Below are 20204 nucleotides of genomic sequence, written 5' to 3' on the forward strand. Positions count from 1 at the left end.
TACATTAAATGTCCCTTATTCTAATACAGAGAAAATTAATACAACTAACGAACTCAAAGATGCATACACACACACAGATCTTAAATCAAAATCTATTTTTTTCATAATACATGAAAAAGGTAAATATTTGGAAATGTTTGAAAAAGCAGTTAATGATGATTTATATAAATGTAAACCCAAAAATAAACAGAAATATAACCTCACAAAAAAAGAAAAATAGTATGCTTATTGAACCAAAAAACAATCCGGACATTATTATTAAAGCAGCGGATAAGGGTGGGGGTCTAGTTATACTAGACACCACTGACTATCTAGAAGAAGCCTACCACCTCTTAAATGATAAAGAAACATACCAAAGACTTAAGATGAACCCTATTAGAAAGATGACAACAACCCTAGATGAGTTAATATTTAATGCAAAAAAAGAAAATATACTGAAGGATACGTTTCTCAAAATACCATACCCTATAACTCCAATATTCTATTTCTTCCCCAAAATCCACAAATCCCTACAAAAATCCAAGGAAGGCCCATTATCTCAGGCATTAATTCATTAACATTCAATCTTTTACAATATGTGGACAAATTTTTACAGTCTTATGTTATCACCCTGCCTACATATCTAAAAGATTCTAAATCATTTCTAAATGGTTTCAAATAAATAATTTGGAAGAAAGCTCTACTCTTAGTTACATGTGATGTAAATGCACTTTACAGCAACATCAAACACAATCTAGGCATAGAGTCCACCAAATTCTATCTTCACAAAGATGAGAATCTATCGACCATTCAGGCAGATTTCATTTTACAATGTATTCATTTCATTTTAACCAATACTATTTTAGTTTCAATGGTGAATATTTCCTTCAAACTAAGGGAACCACTATGGGTAAGAGGTTTGCAATAAACAAAAGTCCAACACTGAGGGAGAACTCTGTGACTCTGTATAGTCGACTTACCGCGTCCGGTCCTAGGGAGGGGTTTTCTTTCTTTCTGTGGTCGGTCTGAGGGCTGGGCTCTGGTTAGCGGTGATCCGCGATCCCTGTAGATATGTTAATCTCCTTGTCTTGCTCCCAGAATACCCTGGAGCTCCTTGACTCTGCCGTTTACCAACCAAACGTAGACCCCACCCTCCTAAGACGCGTGCGGCTCCTCCTATTGGTCAGCGGCTCAGGACGTCACCACCCGGTGAGTATTCCGTCCAATCCACGGGAGGGGAGGAGGCGAACCTCAGCTGTGCTCACTGTAAGGGATCCGATCGTCAAGGAAATTAAGGAAAACAGGAGCACCAGTGGATGTGTGAATCAGCGTTTATTTCCACAATAACGCTGCATTAAAAGCACTCAAAAACAAACGAAAAAGTCAACTTATGATAGACAAAAGTGCTCTGATGATACTGGCGGCAGCTGATTATTCAGTTAGGATAGGAAGGTAGAAAAACAGCTGACGCGTTTCGGCTGTAGCGCCGTAGGCTTGCGCCCAATCATGCAAATCTTTTTATGGGGAGATTTGAACAGACTAATATTATTAATAAACATAACTTCAGGGAAGCGCTCAGACACTTGTTGTATGTGGTAACAGGCAATTCACGTAAGGACACACCCCCTCTCGATGTCACTCTCTGTCAGCTGTACTGGTGCAATGAACAGAGCGTTCCACTATGCTCCAAAAATACAAACAGATTCAACAATCAATGCACTCAGCAGTAAGAACAGGTATACAAAAGGTCCTTAACTCAAGAGGTTGTAGAAAACGCTGTGTTTATTTCTCCAAATCAGCAATTATCATAGCGTTTCATTTTCACAGCGCTGGCATATAATAGGGAAAAAGACAGGCAATAAAGGTCAAACACGTTTCATCTGTTAAGACATGACTTCTTCAGTGACCATAAAATCACCCACAATTCACTGCTATTTAAAGACAAAAAACACCTCTCATGTTATAACGGTCCAATCATAATGTGTAATGCACTAAAGCAGGTAAGTGTAGGTGATTTAAAGGGATATTTGACAATGCACAATGACGCGTTCTTACTGCTGAGTGGGTTGATCATTGAATCTGTTAATATTATAAATACCCCATGGAGCGCAAACCTCGTACTCTTTAAACGATATGTCGTGATATGTTTTTTTATCTGGTCCGGGGGAGAGGAATTACTAAATATTTTTATGGAAGACTTGAATAACAACTCATGGGGCCTATCCTTTACGTATGAATTTAGTAGCCAACAGATCATTTTTTTAGACATTACTATAGAAATAATAGATAATGAGATCAAGACCAAAACTTTTTTCAAAAAAGTAGATTCCAATAATTACATTCATTTTAACAGCTGTCATTATTATCAATGGAAAATGAATGTTCCCAAAGGTCAATTTCTAAGACTAATGAAAAATTGTTCTGATATTAATGACTTTTCTATACAAGTGAATACACTGAACCCCTTAACGACCAACGACGTATGTAGTACGTCCTGCAAAAAAATGCAGTTAACGACCAAGGACATACCCCGTACGTCGTTGGTCTTTGAAAGCGGTGGAAGTGATCCTGATCACTTCCAGCCGCTTTCCTGTTATTGCAGTGATGACTCGATATTGAGGCATCCTGCAATAACAATTTTTAGTAGTCTGATGCAGAGAGAGCCACTCTGTGGCCCTCTCTGCATCGTGCATTGTTGTCTGCAAGCGTTGGTGGGTGGGAGCATCAGTTGTGAGGCCGGTGGGAAGCCCTTCAATGTCCTTCCTGTCCGATCACTTCCCGATTATGTTTCCTGTTGTTGGCGGAAGCCGGGACGGTAGACAGCTGCCAGTACCCAAGATGGTGGCAAATAGCTAGAGGGGGAGGGTTAGAGAGCTGTATGGGGGGGGATCAGGGAGGTTGGGGGCTAAGAGGGGATCCAACACTGCAGAATCAATTAAAAAATAAATAAATAAATAATTAAAAATGCTTTTTATTTTAGTACTGGCAGAATTTCTGCCAGTACTTAAAATGGCAGTGACAACTGTAAGGTAGGGGGGGAGAGCTATTTTAGGGGGGTCAGGGAGAGTTCAGGGGGTGGGATGTGTCAGGTGGGAGGCTGATCTCTACACTAAAGCTAAAATTAACCCTACAAGCTACCTAATTAACCCCGCCACTGCTGGGCACAATACAAGTGTGGTGCGCAGCAGCATGTAGCGGCTTTCAAAAAGCAACGCCAAAGCCATATATGTCTGCTATTTCTGAACAAAGGGGATCCCAGACATGCTTTTACAGCCATTTGTGCCATAATTGCACAAGCTGTTTGTAAATAATTTCAGTGAGAAACCTAAAATTGTGAAACATTTTACGTTGTTTTTTTTTTTATTTGATCGCATTTGGCGGTGAAATGGTGGCATGACATATACCAAAATGGGCCTAGATCAATACTTTAGGTTGTCTACTACACTACACTAAAGCTATAATTAACCCTTCAAGCTCCCTAAAAGCTCCCTAATTAACCCCTTCACTGCTGGGCATAATACACGTGTGGTGCGCAGCGGCATTTAGCGGCCTTCTAATTACCAAAAAGCAACGCCAAAGCCATATATGTCTGCTATTTCTGAACAAAGGGGATCCCAGATATGCTTTTACAGCCATTTGTGCCATAATTGCACAAGCTGTTTGTAAATAATTTCAGTGAGAAACCTAAAATTGTGAAACATTTTACTTTTGATTTTTTTTATTTGATCGCATTTGGCGGGGAAATGGTGGCATGAAATATTCCAAAATGGGCCTAGATCAATACTTTGGGTTGTCTACTAAAAAAAATATATACATGTCAAGGGATATTCAGGGATTTCTGACATATATCAGTGTCCCAATGTAACTAGCGCTAATCTTGAAAAAAAAAGTGGTTTGGAAATAGCAAAGTGCTACTTGTATTCATTGCCCTATAAATGGCAAAAAAAGCAAAGAACATGTAAACATTGGGTATTTCTAAACTCAGGACAAAATTTAGAAACTATTTAGCATGGGTGTTTTTTGGTGGTTGTAGATGTGTAACAGATTTTGGGGGTCAAAGTTAGAAAGAGTGTGTTTTTTTCCATGTTTTCCTCATATTTTATAAAAAAAAAATTATAGTAAATTATAAGATATGATGAAAATAATGGTATCTTTAGAAAGTCCATTTAATGGCGAGAAAAACAGTATATATCATCTGTGGGTACAGTAAATGAGTAAGAGGAAAACTACAGCTAAACACAAACACAGCAAAAATGTAAAAATATCCTTGGTCCCAAACGGACAGAAAAGGGAAAAGTGCTGTGGTCCTTAAGGGGTTAAAGAGCGTTTTTTGGAGAGGGAGTCAATGAGGAATTAGTAACAAAGGCTCTAAAAAGTGCAGAACTTACTGAAAGAGAAATATTACTAAAAAATAAGAAAAGAGCCAATAAGAAAGAGAATTATGATACATCATTTATCACGCAATATAATTCAGATTTTAAATATATCAAGAAAATTATTCATAAACATTGGCATTAAATACAAAAAGATTCGTTCCTTAATGAAATATCAGAAATTAAACCCAAGATAATCTATCGTAAATCACTAAAATCTATTTTAGCCCCCAGTGAATTCAAGAAAAAAGTTGGGAAGTCGAATAAAGATGTACAAGGGAACCAATTAGAGGGTTTTTATCCATGTCACAGGTGTAAAGCTTGCAAGTTTAGCAATAGGTGTAAACTGGTAGAGGCAACTAATTCTGACTTAGAATTGAAAATAAGGGATACTATTAAATGTACAGATTCGAATGTAGTTTACATAATACAATGTCCATGTAAAAATCAATACTTAGGACAAACGGGGCAACCTGTAAGAGACAGAATTAGGCAGCATCTCCATAATATTTAAAAAGGCTTTAAAGACCATCTTTTATCTATGCACTTTAAGGAAATTCATAACCAAAGTATTGAAGGCCTGATATATTGTGGGGTTGAAAAGGTCACCATGAAAAGAGGGGGTAATATTACTAAACAATTATTATACACAGAAGCGGAGCTTATCGTAAACTTTGCCACACTAACCCCAGGGGGACTTAATGGAGAACTGGACCTGAACCCCTTTAATTAGTCTCTCTCTCAAAATTATTTTTCTGCATGTATTATATATGAAATATATGTGATCCTATCACTAGTGACATTTAAAAAACTATTTAAAGAATCATAAAAATCATAAATGAAAAGAGGCTATAAGTCTTTTAAAGCACACCAACCTAGAGATGGATTTCATAAAATGAGAATATAGAACATTACCCTATAGAGAGGTGTTTATTAAACATCTATGTGTAATACCAATAAGGAAGTCTGAATAAATTGTTTATTAGTACTATATATGATCAAAGATATGTTTTTTAACAAAAAAATGTCTTAAACAAAAGTATGAGAAAGAACAAGCTTTGTTACAAGTGCAATATATGACAAGAAAAAAATTGGAATTATGGTGTTAAATATACACTACTATGAACTGAGGAATCAATAATACCCACTTTCTAGTATAAGGGAAATATACCTTTAAGAATGCAGAGAGTGAATACCCCTTTAAGAATGGAAAATGGCAATATGGGTAACACGGCTATAAATAGAAGCTGACCAGCTTTAAAGGGACAGTCAACACCAGAATTTTTGTTGTTTAAAATGAAAGATAATCCCTTTATTACCCATTCCCCAGTTTTGCATAACTAACACAGTTATAATAATACATGTTTTACCTCTGTAATTACCTTGTATCTAAGCTACTGCTGACTGTTCCTTATTTCAGTTCTTTTGACAGACTTGCATTTTAGCCAATCACTGCTCACTCCTAGGTCACTTCACGTGCATGAGCTCAATGTTATCTATATAAAACACATAAACTAATGCCCTCTAGTGGTCAAAATGCATTCAGATTAGAGGCAGTCTTCAATGTCTAAGAAATTAGCATATGAACCTCCTAGGTTTAACTTTCAATTAAAAATACCAAGAGAACAAAGCAAAATTGGTGATAAATTAGGAAGTTCGACTCAAGGTAGTAGCTAAATAATTTATTAGAGCACACACCACTCTATGCACTTACAGAAAAAAAGATAAAAAATGCCTTAATGCATATATAGTTACAGCTCCAAGCTACTGGAATCACAATCCACTCCCAGGCTTTTATCTCTCGTAGATATTATGTTCAGGAATGCACAAAAATGATTTTGCTTTTTCAAGTCCCTGTAAGAGAACTTTCCTCCAACAAAAACAATGGAAGAGTACACCAGTCCTGTCTAAAATTAAGGTAGAAAAAATCCTATTGGCTGATGCAATCAGTCAATAGGATTGAGCTTGCATTCTATTGGCTGATTGGAACAGCAAGCTCAATCCTATTGGCTGATTGGATCAGCCAATAGGATTGAAGTTCAATCCTATTGGATGATTGCATCAGCCAATAGGATTTTTTCTACCTTAATTCCGATTGGCTGATAGAATTCTAATCAGCCAATCGGAAATTGAAGGGACACCATCTTGGATGACGTAATTTAAAGGAACCTTCATTCAGTCTTAGCCGTCGTCAGAAGAGGATGCTCCGCGTCGGATGTCTTGAAGATGGACCCGCTCCGCGCTAGATGGATGAAGATAGAAGATGCTGTCTGGATGAAGACTTCTGCCTGTCTGGAGGACCACTTCGCCTGGCTTGGATGAAGACTTCTCCCGGCTTCGTTGAGGACATCGGCCCGGTTGGATGAAGACTTCTCCCGGTAAGGTGATCTTCAAGGGGTTAGTCTTAGGTTTTTTTAAGGGGGTATTGGGTGGGGTTGGTTGTGTGGGTGGTGAGTTTTAATGTTGGGGGGGGATTTGTACTTTTTTTTTTTTACAGGTAAAAGAGCTGATTACTTTGGGGCAATGCCCCACAAAAGGCCCTTTTAAGGGCTATTTGTAATTTAGTGTAGGGTAGGGCTTTTTTTATTTTGAGGGGGCTTTTTTATTTTGTTAGGTGTAATTAGTTTAAAAATCTTGTAATTTGTTTAATATTTTCTGTAATTTAGTGTTTGTTTTTTTGTACTTTAGATAATTTAATTTAATTGTATTTAATTGTATTTAATTTAGGGAAATAATTTAATTGTAGTGTAGTGTTAGGTGTAATTGTAACTTAGGTTAGGTTTTATTTTATAGGTACTTTTGTATTTATTTTAGCTAGGTGGTTATTAAATAGTTACCTATTGTACCTAGTTAAAATAACAATGTAACTATTAGTTATATTGTAGCTAGTTTAGGGTTTATTTTACAGGTAAGTATTTAGTTTTAAATAGGAATAATTTAGTTATAGTAATTTTATTTAGATTTCTTTTAATTATATTTAAGTTAGGGGGTGTTAGGTTTTATGGTTAGACTTAGGTTTAGGGGTTAATAACTTTAATATAGTGGCGGCGATGTTGGGGGCGGCAGATTAGGGGTTAATAAATTAGGTAGGTGGCGTCGATGTTAGGGCTGGCAGATTAGGGGTTAATAATATTTAACTCATGTTTGCGAGGCGGGAGTGCGGCGGTTTAGGGGTTATTATGTTTATTATAGTGGTGGCGACGTTGGGGGCAGCAGATTAGGGGTTAATAAATGTAGGTAGGTGGCGTCGACATTGGGCGCGGCAGATTAGGGATTAATAAATATAATGTAGGTGTCGGCGTTGTTGGGGCAGCAGATTAGGGGTTCATAAGTATAATGTAGGTGGCTGCGGTGTCCGGAGCGGCAGATTAGGGGTTAATAATATAATGTAGGTTGCGGCGATGTCGGGGGCGGCAGATTAGCGGTTAATAAGCGTAAGAATAGGGGTGTTTAGACTCAGGGTTCATGTTAGGGTGTTAGGTGTAGACATAAAATGTATTTCCCCATAGGAATCAATGGGGCTGTGTTAAAGAGTTTTACGCTGCTTTTTGGCAGGTGTTAGACTTTTTTTCAGCCGGCTCTCCCCATTGATTCCTATGGGAAAATCATGCACGAGCACGTTACACCAGCTCACCGCTAACGTAAGCAGTGCTGGTATTGGAGTGCGGTAAGGAGCAAAATTTTGCTCAACGCTCACTTCTTGTCTGGGTTGTAAAAACCCGTAATACCAGCGCTGTCTGTAAGTGAGCGGTGAGCATAAACTGCTCGTTAGCACCGCACAGCCTCTAACGCAAAACTCGTAATCTAGGTGAAAGTGTTTTCAATCTTGCTTCTATATTACTAATATGTTCATAACAGCGCCTCTTAATTTTTCTCTTGGTCCTTCCTACATAGGTCAAACCACAGTCACAGGTGAGGCCATAGACCACCAAAGTGCTATGACAATTCCTTCTACTTTTAATGGACAAGGTCTTAGTATTGTTCCAGTTATTAATAGAATCACGATTTAGTAGATGGGCACACATGCAGCAATTACTGCGTCCACACTTATATGTCCCTGGTTTACCATTAACCCATGTATCCAGAGAACCTGTTATATTTGGTTTCATACCCCCTTTTAATTTTGAGGGAGCTAGAATATTTTTAAGATTCCTACTCTTTTTGAAGACTACCTGTGGTTTATCCTCAATGACCCCCCTAAGTATGGGGTCTGCTTTCAGGATGCCCCAATGTTTATTTAACATCTTTTTAATTAACCCTGCTCCTACACTATACGTGGTAGTAAACCTTACCATATTGTTACCATTATTCTCAGTGTTGTTCTTAATGTGATGTTGCAGCAACGTGCTACGTTGACACAGAGCATTCATTTCCCTTGCCTCCCTCACAAGTTGTGTATATATTCCGTTTATGGTGTGAATTAGTTAGAATTTGGGTTTATATGGTATCATTCCATAGGTTCACAGGATAAATTATATATTTTAAATGAAGCCTGATGTTATTATTTTTATTGCTTTTCAAAGTACATTTTAACTGTTGGAGAATGTTTTATAACTATGCTCTTAATAAATGTAATGTTTTTAATAGTAGTGTATTAATTAATATTAAGGTGCAACTTAAGAGGTCAAATTCTATGGCAATTCAATTGACTTAAACTGCATATTTTTTAACTCTCTTTTTGTATTAGTGCAGGAAATTATTTCCCTATTGAGGGCCGTTAGGGCTCTTAACATAATGCTTTGATCATAGACAATGCTATTTGAATTCAGAACTGACGGATTTGTATGGTCACGGACTACAGCATGTTGTTATTAATAAAAGAAGCGTGACGTAATAAGCACGTCTAGAGGCGGGTTTGTTTTGCTCCGAGACGGCCAATCTGGGTAAGATGTGTCACAGGAAGAGGAGGAGTTTGTAAGTGCTTTTAACAGACGGGGATCCTCACGGCAGTTCACATTCGGTCCGGGATTGTCTTGAGAAAGTCTGCATAGGACAGATGAAACGCGTAGACAGGACTAGTGTACGCATCCATTGTTTGTGTTGGAGGAAAGTTCTCTAACAGGGACTTGAAAAAGCGAAATCATTTTTGTGCATTCCTGAACATAATATCTACGAGAGATAAAAGCCTGGGAGTGGATTGTGATTCCAGTAGCTTGGAGCTGTAACTATATATGCATTAAGGCATTTTTTATCTATTTTTCCTGTAAGTGCATAGAGTGGTGTGTGCTCTAATAAATTATTTAACTACTACCTTGAGTCGAGGTTGCGCTCCTGTGTTCTTGTTTTGCAGTCACTTATTACCATTGCACTCCTTGTTGCTCGGAGACATGTGGGAGCTGCACCTGCGACTCATCAAGGGGAGAGCTATCCTTCCTTAAAGGAGTAAGCATTCACAAAGATTCAAGAGAAGTTAATTACACATACTCCTTGAGGCACGTTGGTGGCAATTATTCTAGTTGATATGATTTTTGTATTGTGAGCATTAATATTTAAATAATTGAAGTTTTGTCATTTTTAAATTTTGTGAATGTGTATGTTTGCACAGCATTAACAGAATTCAGAGGTTACAAAATTATTATTAATAATATATATACCCTTGCATTAAAACCTGTGCGCAGCTCATTGTTGAGTGTTTTAAATTAGGAAGTTTTTTTAAAATTACTTGCCCTATATAAATCATGAAAAAAAAATTTGGACTTGACTGTCCCTTTAACAAGTCATCTTGATAAAGTCAGCACATGCCGAAACGCGTTGAAGAAGTGACTTGTTTTAAATTCATATGGGACTTTGACATCAGAAGATTTGTGCCGTTTTGAATTTACAACAGGAACTCTTATCCGGTTTCCTGATTGGCTTACTAAAGGTCAGATGACCGAGCCGACAACACAGGCAGACGCTGAACTTTTCCCGCTACCACTGACAGCACCAAGTGAGGACGACAGTAACAGCTAGGAAAGTCTGCCACAAAGTGTGTCCGCTAAAGAAGATCCAAATAGCCAATTCAGAAGTACGGTAAGACCACGATACTGACCGGTCAGTTACTTTTCTACAAATTTCTTTTCCAACTTGAAAAGGACTTGATATATATCAGCACATCTTTAAAGTGACAGTATCTATGATTTAATAGTCTCGGCATATATAATGGGATCCATGCTGACATTGTTGTGTCTGGATGCTATTTGAGCTATAATTGTTACACTTTATATCAGCCTTCGATATTAGTATAGTGGGATAGTATTGACTCACATCCACGGAGCTCTGTATCTTTTTCGATAAAATATTTCTTATTTGATAATATCCCAAAATACTAATTGGGTCTTACACTATAACGCTACATATTGCACCCAAATTCTCATTGATAGGGTTATGAAGGTTCTTTTAAGACATGGTTTTTAGACTTCTTTTTTAAGATATAAATTTCATTTTCTGGCAAGGATTGTGTTATTCATTGCTTCATTATATCTGTATTCGAATAACTGCACTGCTTTCTTTATATGTGTCTCTATATAAGACACTGTCAATATATTTAAATAGTGTTTGTTTTTTAAAGTTGTGGCCACAACTATTTCATATACCTCTGTATGATGTATATTTATGCTACATTTTATCTTTATCAGTTATTTTTACTAAGTGTGTATATTAAATATGTATTCCTGATTGATAACTATCTGTGCTGATTCCTTGTACTGTTTTCTTATGCCCCCTTACGGGAAATTGTACACTTACGGCTAGATTACGAGTTGTGCGTTAGGCTTAAAAAGCAGCATTGGCCGGTCCCAACGCTGCTTTTTAACACCCGCTGGTATTACAAGTCTGGAAGGTACAAGTGTACCGCTCACTTTTTTGGCCAGACTTGGAAATACCGCAAATCCACTTAGCGCCGGTATTACGAGTCTGCCAAAAAGTGAGCGGTAGACCCTCTCCTGTCAAGACCGCATTTTAAAGTCAGTAGTTAAGAGATTTACACTACAACGCCGTAGCATAAAACTCTTAACTAAAGTGCTTAAAAGTACACTAACACCCATAAACTACCTATTAACCCCTAAACCGAGCCCCCCCCCACATCGCAAACACTAAAATAAAAATTTTAACCCCTAATCTGCTGAACCGGACATCGCCGCCACTATAATAAATATATTAACCCCTAAACCGCCGCACTCCCACACCGCAAACATTAGTTAAATATTATTAACCCCTAATCTGCCGTCCCTAACATCGACGCCACCTACCTACATTTATTAACCCCTAATCTGCCACCCCCAACGTCGCCGCCACTATATTAAAGTTATTAACCCCTAAACTTAAGTCTAACCCTAACCCTAACACTCCCTAACTTAAATATAATTAAAATAAATATAAATAAAATTACTATAATTAACTAAATTATTCCTATTTAAAACTAAATACTTACCTGTAAAATAAACCCTAAGCTAGCTACAATATAACTAATAGTTACATTGTATCTAGCTTAGGGTTTATTTTTATTTTACAGGCAAGTTTGTATTTATTTTAACTGGGTACAATAGTTAATAAATAGTTATTAACTATTTAATAACTACCTAGTTAAAATAAATACAAAAGTACCTGTAAAATAAAACCTAACCTAAGTTACAATTACACCTAACACTACACTACAATTAAATTATTTCCCTAAATTAAATACAATTAAATACAATTAAATTAAATTATCTAAAGTACAAAAAAAAAACACTAAATTGCAGAAAATAATAAACAAATTACAAGATTTTTAAACTAATTACACCTAATCTAATCCCCCTAACAAAATATAAAAGCCCCCCCAAAATAAAAAAAGCCCTACCCTACACTAAATTACAAATAGCCCTTAAAAGGGCCTTTTGCGGGGCATTGCCCCAAAGTAATCAGGTCTTTTACCTGTAAAAAAAAAAAAAAGTACAAATCCCCCCCAACATTAAAACCCACCACCCACACAACCAACCCTACTCTAAAACCCACCCAATACCCCCTTAAAAACACCTAACCTAACACTAACCCCTTGAAGATCACCTTACCGGGAGAAGTATTCATCCAACCGGGCCGAAGTCCTCAACGAAGCCGGGAGAAGTCTTCATCCAAGCCGGGAGAAGTGGTCCTCCAGACGGACAGAAGTCTTCATCCAGACGGCATCGTCTATCTTCATCCATCCGGCGTGGAGCGGGTCCATCTTCAAGACATCCGACGCGGAGCATCCTCTTCTGACGATGGCTAACACAGAATGAAGGTACCTTTAAGTGACGTCATCCAAGATGGCGTCCCTTCAATTCCGATTGGCTGATAGAATTCTATCAGCCAATCGGAATTAAAGCAGAAAAAATCCTATTGGCTGATGCAATCAGCCAATAGGATTGAGCTCGCATTCTATTGGCTGATTGGAACAGCCAATAGAATGCAAGCTCAATCCTATTGGCTGATTGGATCAGCCAATAGGATTGAAGTTCTATCCTATTGGCTGATTGCATTAGCCAAAAGGATTTTTTCTACCTTAATTCCGATTGGCTGATAGAATTCTATCAGCCAATCGAAATTGAAGGGATGCCATCTTTGATTACATCATTTAAAGGAACCTTCATTCAGTCTTAGCCGTCGTCAGAAGAGGATGCTCCGCGTCGGATGTCTTGAAGATGGACCCGCTCCGCGCCGGATGGATGAAGATAGAAGATGCAAAGGAAGGAGGAGGGGGGAGTGTCTGATATTTCCCACTTGCAGTGGGTTTTGCAGTAATCTTTTAAACAGAGCTAAACTGGAAGCTTCTAAGTAAGTTTTCAAACGATTGTATACTGGATTATTATATCAGTATCTGATCATATTATTCTTTATAGTAGTATCTATTACATGCAGTTATATGAAAATTGGTGTATACAGTCACTTTAAAAGGTTTCTCAACAAATGGGAAATATACCCACCATACTTGCCAAATGGTGCTTTACCCATTTCGGAATAGCCTATTTGTATTATCTGAAAATCTTAGAGCTAAATGGTGTAGCTCAGAGCAAGGAGAACAATAATACTAATAAAATCTGCTTTAGATATAGTCATTTTTATACCCTATCTATCTATCTATCTATCTATCCATCCTTCCATCTTATTTGTTAAGGCGTATCTGCGGCCGGCGGTCTGGGGACGCTCCAGGTAAGATATTTGTTCATTTATGTTATTTATGTTTTTGAATAATTCATATTGTTTTGTTTTGTTAATTTATTTTATTAAAATGGAAAAAGGAAGAGGAGGACCCTGAGTGACAACATATCTCTCATCTAATGTTAGGACTTAGGACATCATTTATTCAACATCTTCTGAACAGAATGGACAATATTTTGATAATGACTTGTATTGTATTGATGTATGAACCTATACTTAAAAATGTTGTAAGCTCTTGAAAACTCTTCTTCAATAAATAAAGTTATAAAAAATAAATAAATCATAATTTAGATAGGACCGCCTGGTACCCCAAATGAGTACCTCGGTCAGAACACTTCCCTTGTCCTGGACATCCCTTTATCCAGAGCAATAGCTCCTGGTATCTCCCTTTCACCACAGTCTAAAGTTATAGAGGTGAACAGAACTGAGGCAACACTCAGGGGTCTGAACACAAAATGAACACTTTATTTAAAATCAGCACACATATTTATACACCCTGGCATTCCAGAGTCACAGAGCTTCAGGTTACAGAGGGAATTTGTTAAGCAGTAAAGCAAACATATGAACAATACATCAAACCTCTAACAATTGTCTATTCACAGGTAAAACAGATTCATATCAAGTTAATTAACTGGGGAAGAAAGTTTACTCAGACAATATGATTTTGGGCAGTCTCTGGATATCCTTAAGCCCATGTACCCCCTGCCCAAAGAATGTTCCATAACAGGCCCTTAGAACTTGGTGACTCACGTTACATATCTCCCCCTTCGGAAGGAGACTAACACAGGAGGAGACCCCAGATGGGTTGACTTTGAAGTTAGTCCATAGGTCCATTCCCCCAATGCCCGTATCCATACAGTACCCGAAACAAATTGTCCCAAATTGTCACTCATGCACCCGGCCGACCTCTGCCTCTCTCATAGAACATACCCTCTACTGGGGAGAAGTGCCGACTGTCCCTCCTCCCTGGAGTCCTTTCAGTCGCTGGAGAGAAGACAGGGTGGCTGGGCTCACTCAAACATGCTGTTGCGGATCTGGGCCAACTGTCCAGCATCCCTGGAGAATACAGGTGGAGACTGTAGTCCCAATCCACTTGTACTGGATAGGAATCTCCCTGTCAGGGTTTTTTTCCCTGCTTTGTTTGCCATGTGCTGCTGGTAGCCATTTTGCTCACCTTTTTTGCTGAATCTGGTGCAGAGTGTGTGATGCTGCTCATTTCCTGCATGCCCTCTTATGGCCAGACTGTTGTACATCATCCTTGGGAGACAGGTTGCAGTCTCAGAATTGTGATGTCATCACTCAGTATTTAAAGGGCCTCTGTTCAGTATGCTTTGCCCTTGTGTTGTCTCAGACCTGTTTGTGAGTTCCTGTGTTCCAGTACCTGTATGCAAACCAATATAATGCTCTGTACTGATCTTCAAGCTCAACCTCTCTTTGCACCAGACACTTCAGTTCGGCTATCCCCTCACCTGTGGGTTGTCCTCTCAGTAAGCAGAGCTGCAAGTTTACCTGGTCCCGAAGCGCTGTTCTGGGGAGGGCAGGCTTTTGCCTCTGCAGCCATACCAATTATCCAGTGCATCTTTCCACATCTTTAGCCGAATCAGGGCTCTCCATTCCAGGCACATATCCTCTGGAACTGGCCCTCCTAGCACAGCAAGGGCGACTTTGACTTGCCGCTCGAAGTCCCATATCAAAACTTCTCATTTAGAGGTATCTGATCCCAGCATCTCAGCCATTTAAATTTTCCAATACCTGGTGATCTGCTTCACCACCTTGGCGTTCGTTACCCTGACTGATGCTTTGGATGTGTTGGCTCCGTAGATTGACAACCTTCTCTGCACTCTGCTGTGGAATTTTTCCTCCGCATCTTCCATAATCGTCTGACTGTGATACTTCACTGGCTGCTGTTGACACATCTTTGCAGTGCTGCTCAGGGAATCATAGCTAGACAGCACATCCCTCCATCCCAGCTTGTCCTGTGCAGAAACCGGTTCGTCAAGGTGGGTCAGCATTTGCTGTATTCACCACAGGTGCTCCGCTTCCATAGCTGCGGGTGACGGTGCCGCTTCTCCTCTGTCAGCAGGACAAGAAATCAATCCCATCGCTTGCCACCAAATGTGATGGACCGCCTGGTACCTCGAATGAGTACCTCCGTCAGAACACTTCCCTTGTCCTGGACATCCCTTTATCCAGAGCAATAGCTCCCTGTATCTCCCTTTGACCGCAGTCTAAAGATATAGAGGTGAACAGAACTGAGGCAACACTCAGGGGTCTGAACACAAAATGAACACTTTATTTAAAATCAGCACACATATTTATACACCCTGGCATTCCAGAGTCACAGAGCTTCAGGTTACAGAGGGAATTGGTTAAGCAGTAAAGCAAACATGTGAACAATACATCAAACCTCTAACAATTGTCTATTCACAGGTAAAACAGATTAACATATCAAGTTAATTAACTGGGGAAGAAAGTTTACTCAGACAATCTGATTAGAGCTACTGAAATTCTATTGGCTGATTTGAATAGCCAATAGAATTTCAGTAGCTCTCATCCTATTGGCTAAGTCAGAATTAGTTGCCTCTACCAGTTTACACCTATTGCTAAACTTGCAAGCTTTACACCTGTGACATGGATAAAAACCCTCTAATTGGTTCCCTTGTACATCTTTATTCGACTTCCCAACTTTTTTCTTGAATTCACTGGGGGCTAAAATAGATTTTAGTGATTTACGATAGATTATCTTGGGTTTAATTTCTGATATTTCATTAAGGAACGAATCTTTTTGTATTTAATGCCAATGTTTATGAATAATTTTCTTGATATATTTAAAATCTGAATTATATTGCGTGATAAATGATGTATCATAATTCTCTTTCTTATTGGCTCTTTTCTTATTTTTTAGTAATATTTCTCTTTCAGTAAGTTCTGCACTTTTTAGAGCCTTTGTTACTAATTCCTCATTGACTCCCTCTCCAAAAAACGCTCTTTAACCCCTTAAGGACCACAGCACTTTTCCCTTTTCTGTCCGTTTGGGACCAAGGATATTTTTACATTTTTGCTGTGTTTGTGTTTAGCTGTAGTTTTCCTCTTACTCATTTACTGTACCCACAGATGATATATACTGTTTTTCTCGCCATTAAATGGACTTTCTAAAGATACCATTATTTTCATCATATCTTATAATTTACTATAATTTTTTTTTTATAAAATATGAGGAAAACATGGAAAAAAACACACTTTTTCTAACTTTATCCCCCAAAATCTGTTACACATCTACAACCACCAAAAAACTCCCATGCTAAATAGTTTCTAAATTTTGTCTTGAGTTTAGAAATACCCAATGTTTACATGTTCTTTGCTTTTTTTGCAAGTTATAGGGCAATAAATACAAGTAGCACTTGTATATCCGAAGAAGCGTTATGTGACAGGGAAACTCTCACAAGGTCATAGAACCTATTCCTTTTTTAGATGCTTACTCAGTAAACAACAACAATCGTTTGGCTATAATGTCAGAGTCAGTATAATATTAATTACAGTCTCTGCTATAGAAGAGACTTTCTTAGCTCAGCTCAGTGTTGCTTAGAAATCAGCCAGCTAAATGTTAATATTAGCCTCCACTATAGAAGAGGCTTCTTTTGCAGTTTAGTATTGTGCTCTCAAACAAAATACGCTTGATGTTTGTTATTTTTGCACTTATCTATATTCCCTTATGTTAGTATCTGACGATAATTTTGATATTTAACAAATGCTATAATACTATACAGGGCACAAGGCACTTGATAATCTGCAAGAGTCACTTTTTACAACACCACATATGTGGTTTATTTAATTTGCATGTCGCGACTCTTAAAGTAGCAAATAAACCGTTGTTCTAAATTCAGCTCCCTTCAAACTTGGGAATATATTTCATATAGATAAGAACTAACTATTTTAGTTTACAAACATATTTGCAAAATCAGCGGTTGTATTTGACAATTGGGACATCTTAATAAGGAAACCCTTTTATGTCATGAAGAGATGTTACGTTATAAATCAACACATAATATCATTTTGTAACTGACACAAGCATGCCTGAGCTATAATATATAGATGTAAGCCTTTCGTAATAGAATCTCATCAGATGATACATTCTTCAATATTACTTTTATTTCATCTGCTCACATCCATTCTAGGCTATACAAACAGAAGCTAATTAAAGTATATAACTTCATTGCCTTACTGTTCTCATTTATAAACCTGCTGTTGAAACCATAGACAATATCTTATAATAGGTTTATTCAATATTGCCACTGAATGGTTACAATATGAGAACATTTTTCTGACTTTATGTGCATTCATAATCTTTATAAGATAAGTATTATTTACTGAGTTCAAGCGAGTTTTAAAAGTATGTGTGTGTACTAGTCCAGCCGGACTATTTTTGTTATCTCCAATAAAGTTATTTAGTATAAGTGGTCTTTTTTTCGTGAGATAAATTTTAACACATACACTTTTTTTCACACAATTCAGATTTTGGGTTTTGATGAAATCCTTTTAGAGACAGGCAGTCTTTTTCTTTATTTTGCATATTCTCTTGCATTTCTTGTACATAGATTTGTATACAACTGCCCTAACTTGAATTTAAGGGCTAGCTAGCATAAGCAAAAATTGATAAAGCCCTATCATTCTGATTTATAAACCCAGTATACTTTCCATCACCATCCCCGCCTTTAAACCAAAAGTATTGATCTAGGCCCATTTTGGTATATTTCATGCCACCATTTCCCCGCCAAATGCGATCAAATAAAACAAATTGTTACATTTTTCACAATTTTAGGTTTCTCACTGAAATTATTTACAAACAGCTTGTTCAATTATGGCACAAATGGTTGTAAAAGCTTCTCTGTGATCCCCTATGTTCAGAAATAGCAGACATATATGGCTTTGGCATTGCGTTTTGGTAATTAGAAGGCCGCTAAATGCCGCTGCGCACCACACTTGTATTATGCCCAGCATTGAAGGGGTTAATTAGGTAGCTTGTAGGGTTAATTTTAGCTTTAGTGTAGAGATCAGCCTCCCACCTGACACATCCCACCCCCTGAACCCTCCCTGACCCCTCTCAAACAGCTCTCTTCCCTCCCCCACCTCACAACAATTGTGATCGCCATCTTAAGTACTGGCAGAAAGTCTGCTAGTACAAAAAAAAAAGCATTTTTAATTCCCCCCCCCCAATTGATTCTGCAGCATTGGATCCCCTCTTAGCCCCCATACAGCTCTCTAACCCTCCCCTCTCTACTTATTTACCACCACATTGGTTACTGGCAGCCAGTTTGCCCCCAAAAAATGTGTATTATTTTTTTATTACATTATAACATCTTCTGTAGTGTAGCTGCCCCCTCAATATCCTACCTCCCTTCCCCTCCCAGATCCCTTTCCCAACAAACTAACCAACCCCACCATCGGTGCAAGACCAAATTTTTTTTTACTAAAAAGACGAGGGTACGTCCTTGGTCACTAACTGACATGTTTTGTAGGACGTACCCTATACGTCCTTGGTTCTTAAGGGGTTAATTGGTAGTTATTTTAATTCTAGTATAATAGTTATGTTAGGTTAATTGTTAGTTTTTTTAATTTCACATGTAAGTTTTTATTTATTTTAAGATAGGGATATTGTAATTTTAATTTAAAGTTAGGGGGTTGATAGGTTTAGGGGTTAATAGTTTAATTTAGTTTTTTGCAATGTGGGGGGCTGGCGATTTAGGGGTTAATAGGTTTATTTAGTGGCGGTGATGTGGGAGGCCAGAGGTTTAGGGGTTAATAACTTTATTTAGATGTCGGCGATGTCGGAGAGCGGTGGAATAGGGGTTAATATCTTTATTATAGTGTCGGTGATGTTGGGGTGCGGGGGAATAGGGGTTAATAACTTTATTATTGTGGCGATGTTGGGGAGCGGCGGAATAGGGGTTAATAACTTTTATTAGTGGTGGCGATGTTGGGAGCGGCAGATTAGGGGTTAATAACTTTATTTAGGTGTCAGTGATGTTGGGGGCGGCATATTAGGGGTGTTTAGACTTGGGGTTTATGTCAGGGTGTTAGGTTTAAACGTAACTTTTTTTTCCACATTGACATCAATGGGGTTGCGTTATGGAGCTTTTCATTCCGCGCTTCAGGTGTTAGTTTTTTTTATAACACTCTCTCCCCATTGATGTCTATGGGTAAAGCGTGCACAAGCACGTATTCTCAGCCCTTGGATTTTGTGCGGTATGGAGCTTATCGCCACCATAACGCACGCACAAGGCAGCTTTTTAGAAACTTGTAATGGCAGCGCTATGGAGGATGAAATAGCGCAACTTTTGTTGGTTTGGTTCACACCCTCTATAGCGCAAAACTTGTCATCTAGGCGATAGAAAGCAAAAGGAATCACAAAAAGACACCAACATAAGTTTCCTTTCAGAACATGCATGCATTGTTCTGCAGATCACGAGCGGTACTTCTACTGTGTGTTTAAACCCTTTGTGGGGGGTAACACACAATAGTGCAGGGTTGATAAGTCTTTAAATGACATGCTCTAAAGAATTATACAGTATAGCATATATAGCAGACCATACACAGTGTATAGCAATCTACACTATGGAGATATATTTTTCTTCTCTTCATGAGAAATTGAATATCATCTTTTTGTGGACTCTAATATAAGCATCACAATTCAATTTA

This window comes from Bombina bombina, chromosome 1 (genome assembly GCF_027579735.1).
Source record: "Bombina bombina isolate aBomBom1 chromosome 1, aBomBom1.pri, whole genome shotgun sequence".
Taxonomy (NCBI): Eukaryota; Metazoa; Chordata; class Amphibia; order Anura; family Bombinatoridae; genus Bombina; species Bombina bombina.